Below are 19,194 nucleotides of genomic sequence, written 5' to 3'. Positions count from 1 at the left end.
ATGTCCCCGTCCCGGGGAGGGGGAGGGGGAGCGAAACATCCCTAAGGAAGGCCCTGCTTGGGCGCCCGACGTTTTCCTGAGTCGGGAAACGCTACTGGACCTGGGTGGATCCAGACCAGGCTGTGTCCCAGCTGCCCTGCGATCCCATATGCCTCACACCTGGACTCCCCGGGCGGGCGAGCCAGCTTTCTGGCCCTGCCTGCCTGAGTCTACCTCTCTATCTCTGGCATCCAACTTGCAATTTCAAGTCCCTGAGGTCGAGAGCTTCGGCTCTCTGGGTCCTGCTAGTAACCCAAACAGACAGACACCTTTGCCATGCCATGCCATGCCATGCCATGCCATTCCTTTCCATTCCATTCCATTCCATTCCATTCCATTCCATTCCATTCCATACCACTTGCAATCAGGCATCTGCGAAATGAATATTGAGCAAGGGAATTCTCAGCCTTGAACGTTTCTGGGCCCCGCTCCCTTGGCTTTCGCACCGGCCAAAGGTCCAAAGGGCTCCGAGAAACCTCAGCACACGGGCTCTGTTTCCGTCCCTCTGAACACACGTTGCCTGTCTGTCTCCCTTATAATACAGAAACGGGGACGCCTGGGTGGCTCTGTGTGGAGCATCTGCCTTAGCGGCACGTCGTGATCACAGGATCCGGGGATCCAGCCCCACATCGAGCTCCTTGCATTGGAGCCTGCTTCTCCCTCTGCCTAGGTCTCTGCCCCTTTCTCTCTCTCTCTCGCTCTCTCTCTCTCTCAAAATCCGGCAAAAATAAAAAGAAAGAAAGAAAGAAAAGAAAATTCCCTACGTTCGGACTTCCAGGTCACCCCATCAGAAAGATGCCTCGTGGGATGGGACCCAAGAGGTGGTCCAGAGAAATAAGGACCCGACTCCCCACCCACACACACACACACACTTCCCATGAGTCCAAATCATGAAGAAGACGGGGAAAGCAGGCCAGGCAGGCAGACGCCAGAAATCCGAAGTCCACACGCACGCACGCACGCACGCACGAGCACCAGAACCGATGCCCAACCCACTGCCTGCGCCTCCCCCTCTTTCAGAGGGCTGAAAGGCAACCACGGACAAGGCCTGTTTTCCAGGAGGAAACCGACATGAAGGAACAGGCGGCGTTGGAGGCGGAAGGCTGGAAGGTTGACGGATAGAGAAAGGAAAAGAGGGACAAGAGGGACGGGTGGACACCTGGGTGGCTCAGTGGTTGGGCGGCTGCTTTCCTCTCAGGGTGTGATGCGGGGGGGCGGGGTTTGGGGAGGTGGAAGGGATACCCGGGGTCCTGTGCCCGCATCCGGTTCCCTGCCTGCGGGGAGCCTGCTTCTCCCTCTGCCTGTGTCTCTGTCTGCCTCTCTCTGTGTCTCTCAGGAGTAAATAAAGAAATCCTTTAAAAAAAAAAGGAAAAAAATAAAAACCTTTAAATCTGTCTCAGTCCTGGCGGGGGCGGGGACTGCCTTGCCGCCACTGCGCCTCTGCCTCCCCCGTGGCCCCTGCACGCCCCCCCCCCCCCCGGTTTCTGCAACACTCCTGTGGATCGAGTGGTCAACTCCTCTGCCATCATCCCGGGTGCCTCCAACGCCATCGCCGCCCCCCCTCCTCATCCCGCCGCCCCCCTGTAAGGAGCAAAAATCACCCGAGCCATTGGGCCACCACGGGAGCCTGACAGTGGGAGTGGGGAACCCATAGATTGAGTTTTAGAGGACTCGGGGCGGCGGGGCGGAGGGGCGGCGGGGGGGGGGGCGGCTGTGGCGACATCTACGCCTTTGGAGCCAATGCATGGTTGTTGGTTTCCTTTATTTGTTGGAGGGGGTGTGCGGTGGAGTTTGGAGATATTTCTTTATTAGGATGCTCACCAGAATGACAGGCTGGCACTGTCCGTCTGATGTGATAAAGGATACATACATCTGATCCGATTCTGGCAGGAAACAGGCGTAAGGCCTCTCAGACCTGGTACCGAGCGTCCGTGAAAGACGACTCCATTCACCAGAGAGCATGTTTCCTTGATTCCGAGGTCTCTGCTGTAGCTTCCGGTCACGTCTCCGTGACTTGCTCAGACTTCATTCCGGCATCATCAGTGGACCCTCTCTTTCTTTCTTTCTTTCTTTCTTTCTTTCTTTCTTTCTTTTTCTTTTCTTTTTTTTCCCTAGCCACTTCTCAACTCCTTACGTCAGCTGCCGCCTGTCTGACTCACCCAGGTAGCCTCGAATTCTGCAGCACATCTCTTTGGTAGGCTGCTGCCCTGCCACCCTCAGGGGCATGGGTTGGGATTTGGGGGGGGAAGGGGAACGACGTCACGTTACCGAAGCAGACGGCAGGAGCGTATTGGCAAATGACACTAGGACACCCGGACACCCCGCAGGCCCCGAGGGCCTGCTTGGAGCGCACGAACACACGTAGGGCACGTTCTTCTCTTCACGCGGCGCGGCGCGGCGCGGCAGGCAGCGGAAGGTGCGGGATGACCTCCAGGGGCTCGGCGTCTGCAGCCAGCCATCAGGATGAACTCAGGGATGCCTCCGTGGAGGGTTTTGGTGGCTCCGTGAGCTCCTTTCCGAAGCTGCTTGTAGTTACAGGACTGCTGAACAAGCGTCCAGGAGTTTCTTGGTGAGGTGGGCATCTGCCACGGGGTAGGCCTTCGGATTTACATCGGCCTCAGTCATCTCTGCGTATCCGCGGTCCCTGTGGGTTTCCTGTAAAAAGACGTGTCCTGGGAGCTATCACCGTCACACTTCATACGGATGACCAGCTTTGCCCCCACCCACCCCCACCCGCGCCGCCGTTGGGGTTGGGGTGGGCGGTGGGATGCGCTGTGCTCCCGTCACAGTTTGTGGGCCCTGGAATGGTGGTGATCGAGATACACCCCTCCGCCACCTCATTACAAAGAAACAAGACACTGTGGTGTCTTGTTAGACCCCACAGGCACAGCAAAGAAAAGGAGAACTACTTATCCCCTTGTTCCACCGGGACCGACCCGGATGGATGCCTGAGGGTCCAGGCCCCAAGGGACGGGCGTACTCAACTTTTGCTGTGAACTCAACGGATTAGTTAAGTTGTGCCTCTGAGGATTTGTCCACGGAAACTACTCCAAATGATCGATTTTGTCTCTCGTGTACTTTTCCTTGTTACGAGCAAGCAGATAAAAAAAAGAAAGAAAGAAAGAAAGAAAGAAAGAAAGAAAGAAAGAAAGAGAGAAAGAGAGAAAGAGAGAAAGAGAGAAAGAAAGAAAGAAAAAGATGAAAAAAAGGTCTATAGTTTAAACTTTTACAATACCTTCCCAAATCTTTGGTGACCTGGAACTTTGAAGGTGTAACTAGCTTAATTGATAAATTGGGTTCAGTTCACCGGATACCTGGCGTCTGTCTTTCCAACAGAAGGTAAAATACTAGAGTGTGAGTCAATGAGACACCCAAGGTGGTTTTTTTTGTTTGGTGGTGTTGTGTTTTCCTCCTCCACCCCTTGCCCTTTTCTTCCTTCCCCCCCTCCCCCCACCTCAGTTTTTGTGTTTCTCTTTTGTCTGATTCAGGAAACCTGCCGATACCTGGGGGTGTTAGTAAACGTGTTTCAGGTTTGTTTGTTTCTTTTTTCCTTCCTCTTTTTTTAAATTTTAATTCACAATTCATGAGACATACATACACACACACACACACACACAGGCAGAGACACAGGCAGAGGGAGAAGCAGGCTCCCTGCAGGAACCCCCGATGTAGGACTCGATCCCGGGACTCCAGGATCGCGCTCTGGGCCAAAAGCAGGCGCTAAACCGATGAGCCACTCAGGGATCCCCTTGCGGACATTTCTACAACCGATCGGGAACGACGCCCGCCGTCCGGTGTCCCGGATCTTTGGGGGTGAGGGCTCCAGGACGCCTCGGATGACGTTTCCAAGTGCGCCCTTCCCGGGGGCTGGAACCGGAACCGGAACCGGGGCGGCATGGGTAGTTCGGAAGACGCTGCCGCCGCCGGCGGCGGCCGGTGCGCCCCCTAGCGGTGCAGATGTCCCCGTCCCGGGGAGGGGGAGGGGGAGCGAAACATCCCTAAGGAAGGCCCTGCTTGGGCGCCCGACGTTTTCCTGAGTCGGGAAACGCTACTGGACCTGGGTGGATCCGGACCAGGCTGTGTCCCAGCTGCCCTGCAATCCCATATGCCTCACACCTGGACTACCCGGGCGGGCGAGCCAGCTTTCTGGCCCTGCCTGCCTGAGTCTACCTCTCTATCTCTGGCATCCAACTTGCAACTTCAAGTCCCTGAGGTCGAGAGCTTCGGCTCTCTGGGTCCTGCTAGTAACCCAAACAGACAGACACCTTTGCCATGCCATGCCATGCCATGCCATGCCATGCCATGCCATTCCATTCCATTCCATTCCATTCCATTCCATTCCATACCACTTGCAATCAGGCATCTGCGAAATGAATATTGAGCAAGGGAATTCTCAGCCTTGAACGTTTCTGGGCCCCGCTCCCTTGGCTTTCGCACCGGCCAAAGGTCCAAAGGGCTCCGAGAAACCTCAGCACACGGGCTCTGTTTCCGTCCCTCTGAACACACGTTGCCTGTCTGTCTCCCTTATAATACAGAAACGGGGACGCCTGGGTGGCTCCGTGTGGAGCATCTGCCTTAGCGGCACGTCGTGATCACAGGATCCGGGGATCCAGCCCCACATCGAGCTCCTTGCATTGGAGCCTGCTTCTCCCTCTGCCTAGGTCTCTGCCCCTTTCTCTCTCTCTCTCGCTCTCTCTCTCTCTCAAAATCCGGCAAAAATAAAAAGAAAGAAAGAAAGAAAAAGAAAGAAAGAAAGAAAAGAAAATTCCCTACGTTCGGACTTCCAGGTCACCCCATCAGAAAGATGCCACGTGGGATGGGACCCAAGAGGTGGTCCAGAGAAATAAGGACCCGACTCCCCACCCACACACACACACACACTTCCCATGAGTCCAAATCATGAAGAAGACGGGGAAAGCAGGCCAGGCAGGCAGACGCCAGAAATCCGAAGTCCACACGCACGCACGCACGCACGCACGAGCACCAGAACCGATGCCCAACCCACTGCCTGCGCCTCCCCCTCTTTCAGAGGGCTGAAAGGCAACCACGGACAAGGCCTGTTTTCCAGGAGGAAACCGACATGAAGGAACAGGCGGCGTTGGAGGCGGAAGGCTGGAAGGTTGACGGATAGAGAAAGGAAAAGAGGGACAAGAGGGACGGGTGGACACCTGGGTGGCTCAGTGGTTGGGCGGCTGCTTTCCTCTCAGGGTGTGATGCGGGGGGGCGGGGTTTGGGGAGGTGGAAGGGATACCCGGGGTCCTGTGCCCGCATCCGGTTCCCTGCCTGCGGGGAGCCTGCTTCTCCCTCTGCCTGTGTCTCTGTCTGCCTCTCTCTGTGTCTCTCAGGAGTAAATAAAGAAATCCTTTAAAAAAAAAAGGAAAAAAATAAAAACCTTTAAATCTGTCTCAGTCCTGGCGGGGGCGGGGACTGCCTTGCCGCCACTGCGCCTCTGCCTCCCCCGCGGCCCCTGCACGCCCCCCCCCCCCCCCCCCCCCCCGGTTTCTGCAACACTCCTGTGGATCCAGTGGTCAACTCCTCTGCCATCAACCCGGGTGCCTCCAACGCCATCGCCGCCCCCCCTCCTCATCCCGCCGCCCCCCTGTAAGGAGCAAAAATCACCCGAGCCATTGGGCCACCACGGGAGCCTGACAGTGGGAGTGGGGAACCCATAGATTGAGTTTTAGAGGACTCGGGGCGGCGGGGCGGAGGGGCGGCGGGGGGGGGGCGGCTGGGGCGACATCTACGCCTTTGGAGCCAATGCATGGTTGTTGGTTTCCTTTATTTTTTGGAGGGGGGGTGCGGTGGAGTTTGGAGATATTTCTTGATTAGGATGCTCACCAGAATGACAGGCTGGCACTGTCCGTCTGATGTGATAAAGGATACATACATCTGATCCGATTCTGGCAGGAAACAGGCGTAAGGCCTCTCAGACCTGGTACCGAGCGTCCGTGAAAGACGACTCCATTCACCAGAGAGCATGTTTCCTTGATTCCGAGGTCTCTGCTGTAGCTTCCGGTCACGTCTCCGTGACTTGCTCAGACTTCATTCCGGCATCATCAGTGGACCCTCTCTTTCTTTCTTTCTTTCTTTCTTTCTTTCTTTCTTTCTTTCTTTTTCTTTTCTTTTTTTTCCCTAGCCACTTCTCAACTCCTTACGTCAGCTGCCACCTGTCTGACTCACCCAGGTAGCCTCGAATTCTGCAGCACATCTCTTTGGTACGCTGCTGCCCTGCCACCCTCAGGGGCATGGGTTGGGATTTGGGGGGGGAAGGGGAACGACGTCACGTTACCGAAGCAGACGGCAGGAGCGTATTGGCAAATGACACTAGGACACCCGGACACCCCGCAGGCCCCGAGGGCCTGCTTGGAGCGCACGAACACACGTAGGGCACGTTCTTCTCTTCACGCGGCGCGGCGCGGCAGGCAGCGGAAGGTGCGGGATGACCTCCAGGGGCTCGGCGTCTGCAGCCAGCCATCAGGATGAACTCAGGGATGCCTCCGTGGAGGGTTTTGGTGGCTCCGTGAGCTCCTTTCCGAAGCTGCTTGTAGTTACAGGACTGCTGAACAAGCGTCCAGGAGTTTCTTGGTGAGGTGGGCATCTGCCACGGGGTAGGCCTTCGGATTTACATCGGCCTCAGTCATCTCTGCGTATCCGCGGTCCCTGTGGGTTTCCTGTAAAAAGACGTGTCCTGGGAGCTATCACCGTCACACTTCATACGGATGACCAGCTTTGCCCCCACCCACCCCCACCCGCGCCGCCGTTGGGGTTGGGGTGGGCGGTGGGATGCGCTGTGCTCCCGTCACAGTTTGTGGGCCCTGGAATGGTGGTGATCGAGATACACCCCTCCGCCACCTCATTACAAAGAAACAAGACACTGTGGTGTCTTGTTAGACCCCACAGGCACAGCAAAGAAAAGGAGAACTACTTATCCCCTTGTTCCACCGGGACCGACCCGGATGGATGCCTGAGGGTCCAGGCCCCAAGGGACGGGCGTACTCAACTTTTGCTGTGAACTCAACGGATTAGTTAAGTTGTGCCTCTGAGGATTTGTCCACGGAAACTACTCCAAATGATCGATTTTGTCTCTCGTGTACTTTTCCTTGTTACGAGCAAGCAGATAAAAAAAAGAAAGAAAGAAAGAAAGAAAGAAAGAAAGAAAGAAAGAAAGAGAGAAAGAGAGAAAGAGAGAAAGAGAGAAAGAAAGAAAGAAAGAGAGAAAGAGAGAAAGAGAGAAAGAAAGAAAGAAAGAAAGAGAGAAAGAGAGAAAGAAAAAGATGAAAAAAGGTCTATAGGTTAAACTTTTACAATACCTTCCCAAATCTTTGGTGACCTGGAACTTTGAAGGTGTAACTAGCTTAATTGATAAATTGGGTTCAGTTCACCGGATACCTGGCGTCTGTCTTTCCAACAGAAGGTAAAATACTAGAGTGTGAGTCAATGAGACACCCAAGGTGGTTTTTTTTGTTTGGTGGTGTTGTGTTTTCCTCCTCCACCCCTTGCCCTTTTCTTCCTTCCCCCCCTCCCCCCACCTCAGTTTTTGTGTTTCTCTTTTGTCTGATTCAGGAAACCTGCCGATACCTGGGGGTGTTAGTAAACGTGTTTCAGGTTTGTTTGTTTCTTTTTTCCTTCCTCTTTTTTTTAAATTTTAATTCACAATTCATGAGACATACATACACACACACACACACACACACACACAGACACACGGGCAGAGACACAGGCAGAGGGAGAAGCGGGCTCCCTGCAGGAACCCCCGATGTAGGACTCGATCCCGGGACTCCAGGATCGCGCTCTGGGCCAAAAGCAGGAGCTAAACCGATGAGCCACTCAGGGATCCCCTTGCGGACATTTCTACAACCGATCGGGAACGACGCCCGCCGTCCGGTGTCCCGGATCTTTGGGGGTGAGGGCTCCAGGACGCCTCGGATGACGTTTCCAAGTGCGCCCTTCCCGGGGGCTGGAACCGGAACCGGAACCGGGGCGGCATGGGTAGTTCGGAAGACGCTGCCGCCGCCGGCGGCGGCCGGTGCGCCCCCTAGCGGTGCAGATGTCCCCGTCCCGGGGAGGGGGAGGGGGAGCGAAACATCCCTAAGGAAGGCCCTGCTTGGGCGCCCGACGTTTTCCTGAGTCGGGAAACGCTACTGGACCTGGGTGGATCCGGACCAGGCTGTGTCCCAGCTGCCCTGCGATCCCATATGCCTCACACCTGGACTACCCGGGCGGGCGAGCCAGCTTTCTGGCCCTGCCTGCCTGAGCCTACCTCTCTATCTCTGGCATCCAACTTGCAACTTCAAGTCCCTGAGGTCGAGAGCTTCGGCTCTCTGGGTCCTGCTAGTAACCCAAACAGACAGACACCTTTGCCATGCCATGCCATGCCATGCCATTCCATTCCATTCCATTCCATGCCATTCCATTCCATTCCATTCCATTCCATTCCATTCCATTCCATACCACTTGCAATCAGGCATCTGCGAAATGAATATTGAGCAAGGGAATTCTCAGCCTTGAACGTTTCTGGGCCCCGCTCCCTTGGCTTTCGCACCGGCCAAAGGTCCAAAGGGCTCCGAGAAACCTCAGCACACGGGCTCTGTTTCCGTCCCTCTGAACACACGTTGCCTGTCTGTCTCCCTTATAATACAGAAACGGGGACGCCTGGGTGGCTCTGTGTGGAGCATCTGCCTTAGCGGCACGTCGTGATCACAGGATCCGGGGATCCAGCCCCACATCGAGCTCCTTGCATTGGAGCCTGCTTCTCCCTCTGCCTAGGTCTCTGCCCCTTTCTCTCTCTCTCTCGCTCTCTCTCTCTCTCAAAATCCGGCAAAAATAAAAAGAAAGAAAGAAAGAAAAGAAAATTCCCTACGTTCGGACTTCCAGGTCACCCCATCAGAAAGATGCCTCGTGGGATGGGACCCAAGAGGTGGTCCAGAGAAATAAGGACCCGACTCCCCACCCACACACACACACACACTTCCCATGAGTCCAAATCATGAAGAAGACGGGGAAAGCAGGCCAGGCAGGCAGACGCCAGAAATCCGAAGTCCACACGCACGCACGCACGCACGCACGAGCACCAGAACCGATGCCCAACCCACTGCCTGCGCCTCCCCCTCTTTCAGAGGGCTGAAAGGCAACCACGGACAAGGCCTGTTTTCCAGGAGGAAACCGACATGAAGGAACAGGCGGCGTTGGAGGCGGAAGGCTGGAAGGTTGACGGATAGAGAAAGGAAAAGAGGGACAAGAGGGACGGGTGGACACCTGGGTGGCTCAGTGGTTGGGCGGCTGCTTTCCTCTCAGGGTGTGATGCGGGGGGGCGGGGTTTGGGGAGGTGGAAGGGATACCCGGGGTCCTGTGCCCGCATCCGGTTCCCTGCCTGCGGGGAGCCTGCTTCTCCCTCTGCCTGTGTCTCTGTCTGCCTCTCTCTGTGTCTCTCAGGAGTAAATAAAGAAATCCTTTAAAAAAAAAAGGAAAAAAATAAAAACCTTTAAATCTGTCTCAGTCCTGGCGGGGGCGGGGACTGCCTTGCCGCCACTGCGCCTCTGCCTCCCCCGTGGCCCCTGCACGCCCCCCCCCCCCCGGTTTCTGCAACACTCCTGTGGATCGAGTGGTCAACTCCTCTGCCATCATCCCGGGTGCCTCCAACGCCATCGCCGCCCCCCCTCCTCATCCCGCCGTCCCCCTGTAAGGAGCAAAAATCACCCGAGCCATTGGGCCACCACGGGAGCCTGACAGTGGGAGTGGGGAACCCATAGATTGAGTTTTAGAGGACTCGGGGCGGCGGGGCGGAGGGGCGGCGGGGGGGGGGCGGCTGGGGCGACATCTACGCCTTTGGAGCCAATGCATGGTTGTTGGTTTCCTTTATTTTTTGGAGGGGGGGTGCGGTGGAGTTTGGAGATATTTCTTGATTAGGATGCTCACCAGAATGACAGGCTGGCACTGTCCGTCTGATGTGATAAAGGATACATACATCTGATCCGATTCTGGCAGGAAACAGGCGTAAGGCCTCTCAGACCTGGTACCGAGCGTCCGTGAAAGACGACTCCATTCACCAGAGAGCATGTTTCCTTGATTCCGAGGTCTCTGCTGTAGCTTCCGGTCACGTCTCCGTGACTTGCTCAGACTTCATTCCGGCATCATCAGTGGACCCTCTCTTTCTTTCTTTCTTTCTTTCTTTCTTTCTTTCTTTCTTTCTTTCTTTTTCTTTTCTTTTTTTTCCCTAGCCACTTCTCAACTCCTTACGTCAGCTGCCGCCTGTCTGACTCACCCAGGTAGCCTCGAATTCTGCAGCACATCTCTTTGGTACGCTGCTGCCCTGCCACCCTCAGGGGCATGGGTTGGGATTTGGGGGGGGAAGGGGAACGACGTCACGTTACCGAAGCAGACGGCAGGAGCGTATTGGCAAATGACACTAGGACACCCGGACACCCCGCAGGCCCCGAGGGCCTGCTTGGAGCGCACGAACACACGTAGGGCACGTTCTTCTCTTCACGCGGCGCGGCGGGGCAGGCAGCGGAAGGTGCGGGATGACCTCCAGGGGCTCGGCGTCTGCAGCCAGCCATCAGGATGAACTCAGGGATGCCTCCGTGGAGGGTTTTGGTGGCTCCGTGAGCTCCTTTCCGAAGCTGCTTGTAGTTACAGGACTGCTGAACAAGCGTCCAGGAGTTTCTTGGTGAGGTGGGCATCTGCCACGGGGTAGGCCTTCGGATTTACATCGGCCTCAGTCATCTCTGCGTATCCGCGGTCCCTGTGGGTTTCCTGTAAAAAGACGTGTCCTGGGAGCTATCACCGTCACACTTCATACGGATGACCAGCTTTGCCCCCACCCACCCCCACCCGCGCCGCCGTTGGGGTTGGGGTGGGCGGTGGGATGCGCTGTGCTCCCGTCACAGTTTGTGGGCCCTGGAATGGTGGTGATCGAGATACACCCCTCCGCCACCTCATTACAAAGAAACAAGACACTGTGGTGTCTTGTTAGACCCCACAGGCACAGCAAAGAAAAGGAGAACTACTTATCCCCTTGTTCCACCGGGACCGACCCGGATGGATGCCTGAGGGTCCAGGCCCCAAGGGACGGGCGTACTCAACTTTTGCTGTGAACTCAACGGATTAGTTAAGTTGTGCCTCTGAGGATTTGTCCACGGAAACTACTCCAAATGATCGATTTTGTCTCTCGTGTACTTTTCCTTGTTACGAGCAAGCAGATAAAAAAAAGAAAGAAAGAAAGAAAGAAAGAAAGAAAGAAAGAAAGAAAGAGAGAAAGAGAGAAAGAGAGAAAGAAAGAAAGAAAAAGATGAAAAAAAGGTCTATAGTTTAAACTTTTACAATACCTTCCCAAATCTTTGGTGACCTGGAACTTTGAAGGTGTAACTAGCTTAATTGATAAATTGGGTTCAGTTCACCGGATACCTGGCGTCTGTCTTTCCAACAGAAGGTAAAATACTAGAGTGTGAGTCAATGAGACACCCAAGGTGGTTTTTTTTGTTTGGTGGTGTTGTGTTTTCCTCCTCCACCCCTTGCCCTTTTCTTCCTTCCCCCCCTCCCCCCACCTCAGTTTTTGTGTTTCTCTTTTGTCTGATTCAGGAAACCTGCTGATACCTGGGGGTGTTAGTAAACGTGTTTCAGGTTTGTTTGTTTCTTTTTTCCTTCCTCTTTTTTTTAAATTTTAATTCACAATTCATGAGACATACATACACACACACACACACACACACACACACACACGGGCAGAGACACAGGCAGAGGGAGAAGCGGGCTCCCTGCAGGAACCCCCGATGTAGGACTCGATCCCGGGACTCCAGGATCGCGCTCTGGGCCAAAAGCAGGCGCTAAACCGATGAGCCACTCAGGGATCCCCTTGCGGACATTTCTACAACCGATCGGGAACGACGCCCGCCGTCCGGTGTCCCGGATCTTTGGGGGTGAGGGCTCCAGGACGCCTCGGATGACGTTTCCAAGTGCGCCCTTCCCGGGGGCTGGAACCGGAACCGGAACCGGGGCGGCATGGGTAGTTCGGAAGACGCTGCCGCCGCCGGCGGCGGCCGGTGCGCCCCCTAGCGGTGCAGATGTCCCCGTCCCGGGGAGGGGGAGGGGGAGCGAAACATCCCTAAGGAAGGCCCTGCTTGGGCGCCCGACGTTTTCCTGAGTCGGGAAACGCTACTGGACCTGGGTGGATCCGGACCAGGCTGTGTCCCAGCTGCCCTGCAATCCCATATGCCTCACACCTGGACTACCCGGGCGGGCGAGCCAGCTTTCTGGCCCTGCCTGCCTGAGTCTACCTCTCTATCTCTGGCATCCAACTTGCAACTTCAAGTCCCTGAGGTCGAGAGCTTCGGCTCTCTGGGTCCTGCTAGTAACCCAAACAGACAGACACCTTTGCCATGCCATGCCATGCCATGCCATGCCATGCCATGCCATTCCATTCCATTCCATTCCATTCCATTCCATTCCATACCACTTGCAATCAGGCATCTGCGAAATGAATATTGAGCAAGGGAATTCTCAGCCTTGAACGTTTCTGGGCCCCGCTCCCTTGGCTTTCGCACCGGCCAAAGGTCCAAAGGGCTCCGAGAAACCTCAGCACACGGGCTCTGTTTCCGTCCCTCTGAACACACGTTGCCTGTCTGTCTCCCTTATAATACAGAAACGGGGACGCCTGGGTGGCTCTGTGTGGAGCATCTGCCTTAGCGGCACGTCGTGATCACAGGATCCGGGGATCCAGCCCCACATCGAGCTCCTTGCATTGGAGCCTGCTTCTCCCTCTGCCTAGGTCTCTGCCCCTTTCTCTCTCTCTCTCGCTCTCTCTCTCTCTCAAAATCCGGCAAAAATAAAAAGAAAGAAAGAAAGAAAAGAAAATTCCCTACGTTCGGACTTCCAGGTCACCCCATCAGAAAGATGCCTCGTGGGATGGGACCCAAGAGGTGGTCCAGAGAAATAAGGACCCGACTCCCCACCCACACACACACACACACTTCCCATGAGTCCAAATCATGAAGAAGACGGGGAAAGCAGGCCAGGCAGGCAGACGCCAGAAATCCGAAGTCCACACGCACGCACGCACGCACGCACGAGCACCAGAACCGATGCCCAACCCACTGCCTGCGCCTCCCCCTCTTTCAGAGGGCTGAAAGGCAACCACGGACAAGGCCTGTTTTCCAGGAGGAAACCGACATGAAGGAACAGGCGGCGTTGGAGGCGGAAGGCTGGAAGGTTGACGGATAGAGAAAGGAAAAGAGGGACAAGAGGGACGGGTGGACACCTGGGTGGCTCAGTGGTTGGGCGGCTGCTTTCCTCTCAGGGTGTGATGCGGGGGGGCGGGGTTTGGGGAGGTGGAAGGGATACCCGGGGTCCTGTGCCCGCATCCGGTTCCCTGCCTGCGGGGAGCCTGCTTCTCCCTCTGCCTGTGTCTCTGTCTGCCTGTCTCTGTGTCTCTCAGGAGTAAATAAAGAAATCCTTTAAAAAAAAAAGGAAAAAAATAAAAACCTTTAAATCTGTCTCAGTCCTGGCGGGGGCGGGGACTGCCTTGCCGCCACTGCGCCTCTGCCTCCCCCGTGGCCCCTGCACGCCCCCCCCCCCCGGTTTCTGCAACACTCCTGTGGATCGAGTGGTCAACTCCTCTGCCATCATCCCGGGTGCCTCCAACGCCATCGCCGCCCCCCCTCCTCATCCCGCCGCCCCCCTGTAAGGAGCAAAAATCACCCGAGCCATTGGGCCACCACGGGAGCCTGACAGTGGGAGTGGGGAACCCATAGATTGAGTTTTAGAGGACTCGGGGCGGCGGGGCGGAGGGGCGGCGGGGGGGGGGCGGCTGGGGCGACATCTACGCCTTTGGAGCCAATGCATGGTTGTTGGTTTCCTTTATTTTTTGGAGGGGGGGTGCGGTGGAGTTTGGAGATATTTCTTGATTAGGATGCTCACCAGAATGACAGGCTGGCACTGTCCGTCTGATGTGATAAAGGATACATACATCTGATCCGATTCTGGCAGCAAACAGGCGTAAGGCCTCTCAGACCTGGTACCGAGCGTCCGTGAAAGACGACTCCATTCACCAGAGAGCATGTTTCCTTGATTCCGAGGTCTCTGCTGTAGCTTCCGGTCACGTCTCCGTGACTTGCTCAGACTTCATTCCGGCATCATCAGTGGACCCTCTCTTTCTTTCTTTCTTTCTTTCTTTCTTTCTTTCTTTCTTTCTTTTTCTTTTCTTTTTTTTCCCTAGCCACTTCTCAACTCCTTACGTCAGCTGCCGCCTGTCTGACTCACCCAGGTAGCCTCGAATTCTGCAGCACATCTCTTTGGTAGGCTGCTGCCCTGCCACCCTCAGGGGCATGGGTTGGGATTTGGGGGGGGAAGGGGAACGACGTCACGTTACCGAAGCAGACGGCAGGAGCGTATTGGCAAATGACACTAGGACACCCGGACACCCCGCAGGCCCCGAGGGCCTGCTTGGAGCGCACGAACACACGTAGGGCACGTTCTTCTCTTCACGCGGCGCGGCGCGGCGCGGCAGGCAGCGGAAGGTGCGGGATGACCTCCAGGGGCTCGGCGTCTGCAGCCAGCCATCAGGATGAACTCAGGGATGCCTCCGTGGAGGGTTTTGGTGGCTCCGTGAGCTCCTTTCCGAAGCTGCTTGTAGTTACAGGACTGCTGAACAAGCGTCCAGGAGTTTCTTGGTGAGGTGGGCATCTGCCACGGGGTAGGCCTTCGGATTTACATCGGCCTCAGTCATCTCTGCGTATCCGCGGTCCCTGTGGGTTTCCTGTAAAAAGACGTGTCCTGGGAGCTATCACCGTCACACTTCATACGGATGACCAGCTTTGCCCCCACCCACCCCCACCCGCGCCGCCGTTGGGGTTGGGGTGGGCGGTGGGATGCGCTGTGCTCCCGTCACAGTTTGTGGGCCCTGGAATGGTGGTGATCGAGATACACCCCTCCGCCACCTCATTACAAAGAAACAAGACACTGTGGTGTCTTGTTAGACCCCACAGGCACAGCAAAGAAAAGGAGAACTACTTATCCCCTTGTTCCACCGGGACCGACCCGGATGGATGCCTGAGGGTCCAGGCCCCAAGGGACGGGCGTACTCAACTTTTGCTGTGAACTCAACGGATTAGTTAAGTTGTGCCTCTGAGGATTTGTCCACGGAAACTACTCCAAATGATCGATTTTGTCTCTCGTGTACTTTTCCTTGTTACGAGCAAGCAGATAAAAAAAAGAAAGAAAGAAAGAAAGAAAGAAAGAAAGAAAGAAAGAAAGAGAGAAAGAGAGAAAGAGAGAAAGAGAGAAAGAAAGAAAGAAAAAGATGAAAAAAAGGTCTATAGGTTAAACTTTTACAATACCTTCCCAAATCTTTGGTGACCTGGAACTTTGAAGGTGTAACTAGCTTAATTGATAAATTGGGTTCAGTTCACCGGATACCTGGCGTCTGTCTTTCCAACAGAAGGTAAAATACTAGAGTGTGAGTCAATGAGACACCCAAGGTGGTTTTTTTTGTTTGGTGGTGTTGTGTTTTCCTCCTCCACCCCTTGCCCTTTTCTTCCTTTCCCCCCTCCCCCCACCTCAGTTTTTGTGTTTCTCTTTTGTCTGATTCAGGAAACCTGCTGATACCTGGGGGTGTTAGTAAACGTGTTTCAGGTTTGTTTGTTTCTTTTTTCCTTCCTCTTTTTTTTAAATTTTAATTCACAATTCATGAGACATACATACACACACACACACACACACACACACACACGGGCAGAGACACAGGCAGAGGGAGAAGCGGGCTCCCTGCAGGAACCCCCGATGTAGGACTCGATCCCGGGACTCCAGGATCGCGCTCTGGGCCAAAAGCAGGCGCTAAACCGATGAGCCACTCAGGGATCCCCTTGCGGACATTTCTACAACCGATCGGGAACGACGCCCGCCGTCCGGTGTCCCGGATCTTTGGGGGTGAGGGCTCCAGGACGCCTCGGATGACGTTTCCAAGTGCGCCCTTCCCGGGGGCTGGAACCGGAACCGGAACCGGGGCGGCATGGGTAGTTCGGAAGACGCTGCCGCCGCCGGCGGCGGCCGGTGCGCCCCCTAGCGGTGCAGATGTCCCCGTCCCGGGGAGGGGGAGGGGGAGCGAAACATCCCTAAGGAAGGCCCTGCTTGGGCGCCCGACGTTTTCCTGAGTCGGGAAACGCTACTGGACCTGGGTGGATCCGGACCAGGCTGTGTCCCAGCTGCCCTGCAATCCCATATGCCTCACACCTGGACTACCCGGGCGGGCGAGCCAGCTTTCTGGCCCTGCCTGCCTGAGTCTACCTCTCTATCTCTGGCATCCAACTTGCAACTTCAAGTCCCTGAGGTCGAGAGCTTCGGCTCTCTGGGTCCTGCTAGTAACCCAAACAGACAGACACCTTTGCCATGCCATGCCATGCCATGCCATGCCATGCCATTCCTTTCCATTCCATTCCATTCCATTCCATTCCATTCCATTCCATTCCATTCCACCACTTGCAATCAGGCATCTGCGAAATGAATATTGAGCAAGGGAATTCTCAGCCTTGAACGTTTCTGGGCCCCGCTCCCTTGGCTTTCGCACCGGCCAAAGGTCCAAAGGGCTCCGAGAAACCTCAGCACACGGGCTCTGTTTCCGTCCCTCTGAACACACGTTGCCTGTCTGTCTCCCTTATAATACAGAAACGGGGACGCCTGGGTGGCTCTGTGTGGAGCATCTGCCTTAGCGGCACGTCGTGATCACAGGATCCGGGGATCCAGCCCCACATCGAGCTCCTTGCATTGGAGCCTGCTTCTCCCTCTGCCTAGGTCTCTGCCCCTTTCTCTCTCTCTCTCGCTCTCTCTCTCTCTCAAAATCCGGCAAAAATAAAAAGAAAGAAAGAAAGAAAAGAAAATTCCCTACGTTCGGACTTCCAGGTCACCCCATCAGAAAGATGCCTCGTGGGATGGGACCCAAGAGGTGGTCCAGAGAAATAAGGACCCGACTCCCCACCCACACACACACACACACTTCCCATGAGTCCAAATCATGAAGAAGACGGGGAAAGCAGGCCAGGCAGGCAGACGCCAGAAATCCGAAGTCCACACGCACGCACGCACGCACGCACGAGCACCAGAACCGATGCCCAACCCACTGCCTGCGCCTCCCCCTCTTTCAGAGGGCTGAAAGGCAACCACGGACAAGGCCTGTTTTCCAGGAGGAAACCGACATGAAGGAACAGGCGGCGTTGGAGGCGGAAGGCTGGAAGGTTGACGGATAGAGAAAGGAAAAGAGGGACAAGAGGGACGGGTGGACACCTGGGTGGCTCAGTGGTTGGGCGGCTGCTTTCCTCTCAGGGTGTGATGCGGGGGGGCGGGGTTTGGGGAGGTGGAAGGGATACCCGGGGTCCTGTGCCCGCATCCGGTTCCCTGCCTGCGGGGAGCCTGCTTCTCCCTCTGCCTGTGTCTCTGTCTGCCTCTCTCTGTGTCTCTCAGGAGTAAATAAAGAAATCCTTTAAAAAAAAAAGGAAAAAAATAAAAACCTTTAAATCTGTCTCAGTCCTGGCGGGGGCGGGGACTGCCTTGCCGCCACTGCGCCTCTGCCTCCCCCGTGGCCCCTGCACGCCCCCCCCCCCGGTTTCTGCAACACTCCTGTGGATCGAGTGGTCAACTCCTCTGCCATCATCCCGGGTGCCTCCAACGCCATCGCCGCCCCCCCTCCTCATCCCGCCGCCCCCCTGTAAGGAGCAAAAATCACCCGAGCCATTGGGCCACCACGGGAGCCTGACAGTGGGAGTGGGGAACCCATAGATTGAGTTTTAGAGGACTCGGGGCGGCGGGGCGGAGGGGCGGCGGGGGGGGGGCGGCTGGGGCGACATCTACGCCTTTGGAGCCAATGCATGGTTGTTGGTTTCCTTTATTTTTTGGAGGGGGGGTGCGGTGGAGTTTGGAGATATTTCTTGATTAGGATGCTCACCAGAATGACAGGCTGGCACTGTCCGTCTGATGTGATAAAGGATACATACATCTGATCCGATTCTGGCAGGAAACAGGCGTAAGGCCTCTCAGACCTGGTACCGAGCGTCCGTGAAAGACGACTCCATTCACCAGAGAGCATGTTTCCTTGATTCCGAGGTCTCTGCTGTAGCTTCCGGTCACGTCTCCGTGACTTGCTCAGACTTCATTCCGGCATCATCAGTGGACCCTCTCTTTCTTTCTTTCTTTCTTTCTTTCTTTCTTTCTTTCTTTCTTTCTTTCTTTCTTTTTCTTTTCTTTTTTTTCCCTAGCCACTTCTCAACTCCTTACGTCAGCTGCCGCCTGTCTGACTCACCCAGGTAGCCTCGAATTCTGCAGCACATCTCTTTGGTAGGCTGCTGCCCTGCCACCCTCAGGGGCATGGGTTGGGATTTGGGGGGGGAAGGGGAACGACGTCACGTTACCGAAGCAGACGGCAGGAGCGTATTGGCAAATGACACTAGGACACCCGGACACCCCGCAGGCCCCGAGGGCCTGCTTGGAGCGCACGAACACACGTAGGGCACGTTCTTCTCTTCACGCGGCGCGGCGCGGCGCGGCAGGCAGCGGAAGGTGCGGGATGACCTCCAGGGGCTCGGCGTCTGCAGCCAGCCATCAGGATGAACTCAGGGATGCCTCCGTGGAGGGTTTTGGTGGCTCCGTGAGCTCCTTTCCGAAGCTGCTTGTAGTTACAGGACTGCTGAACAAGCGTCCAGGAGTTTCTTGGTGAGGTGGGCATCTGCCACGGGGTAGGCCTTCGGATTTACATCGGCCTCAGTCATCTCTGCGTATCCGCGGTCCCTGTGGGTTTCCTGTAAAAAGACGTGTCCTGGGAGCTATCACCGTCACACTTCATACGGATGACCAGCTTTGCCCCCACCCACCCCCACCCGCGCCGCCGTTGGGGTTGGGGTGGGCGGTGGGATGCGCTGTGCTCCCGTCACAGTTTGTGGGCCCTGGAATGGTGGTGATCGAGATACACCCCTCCGCCACCTCATTACAAAGAAACAAGACACTGTGGTGTCTTGTTAGACCCCACAGGCACAGCAAAGAAAAGGAGAACTACTTATCCCCTTGTTCCACCGGGACCGACCCGGATGGATGCCTGAGGGTCCAGGCCCCAAGGGACGGGCGTACTCAACTTTTGCTGTGAACTCAACGGATTAGTTAAGTTGTGCCTCTGAGGATTTG

This window comes from Vulpes vulpes, unplaced genomic scaffold (assembly GCF_048418805.1).
Source record: "Vulpes vulpes isolate BD-2025 unplaced genomic scaffold, VulVul3 u000000664, whole genome shotgun sequence".
Lineage (NCBI taxonomy): Eukaryota > Metazoa > Chordata > Mammalia > Carnivora > Canidae > Vulpes > Vulpes vulpes.
Note: the sequence above shows the minus strand (reverse complement) of the source record.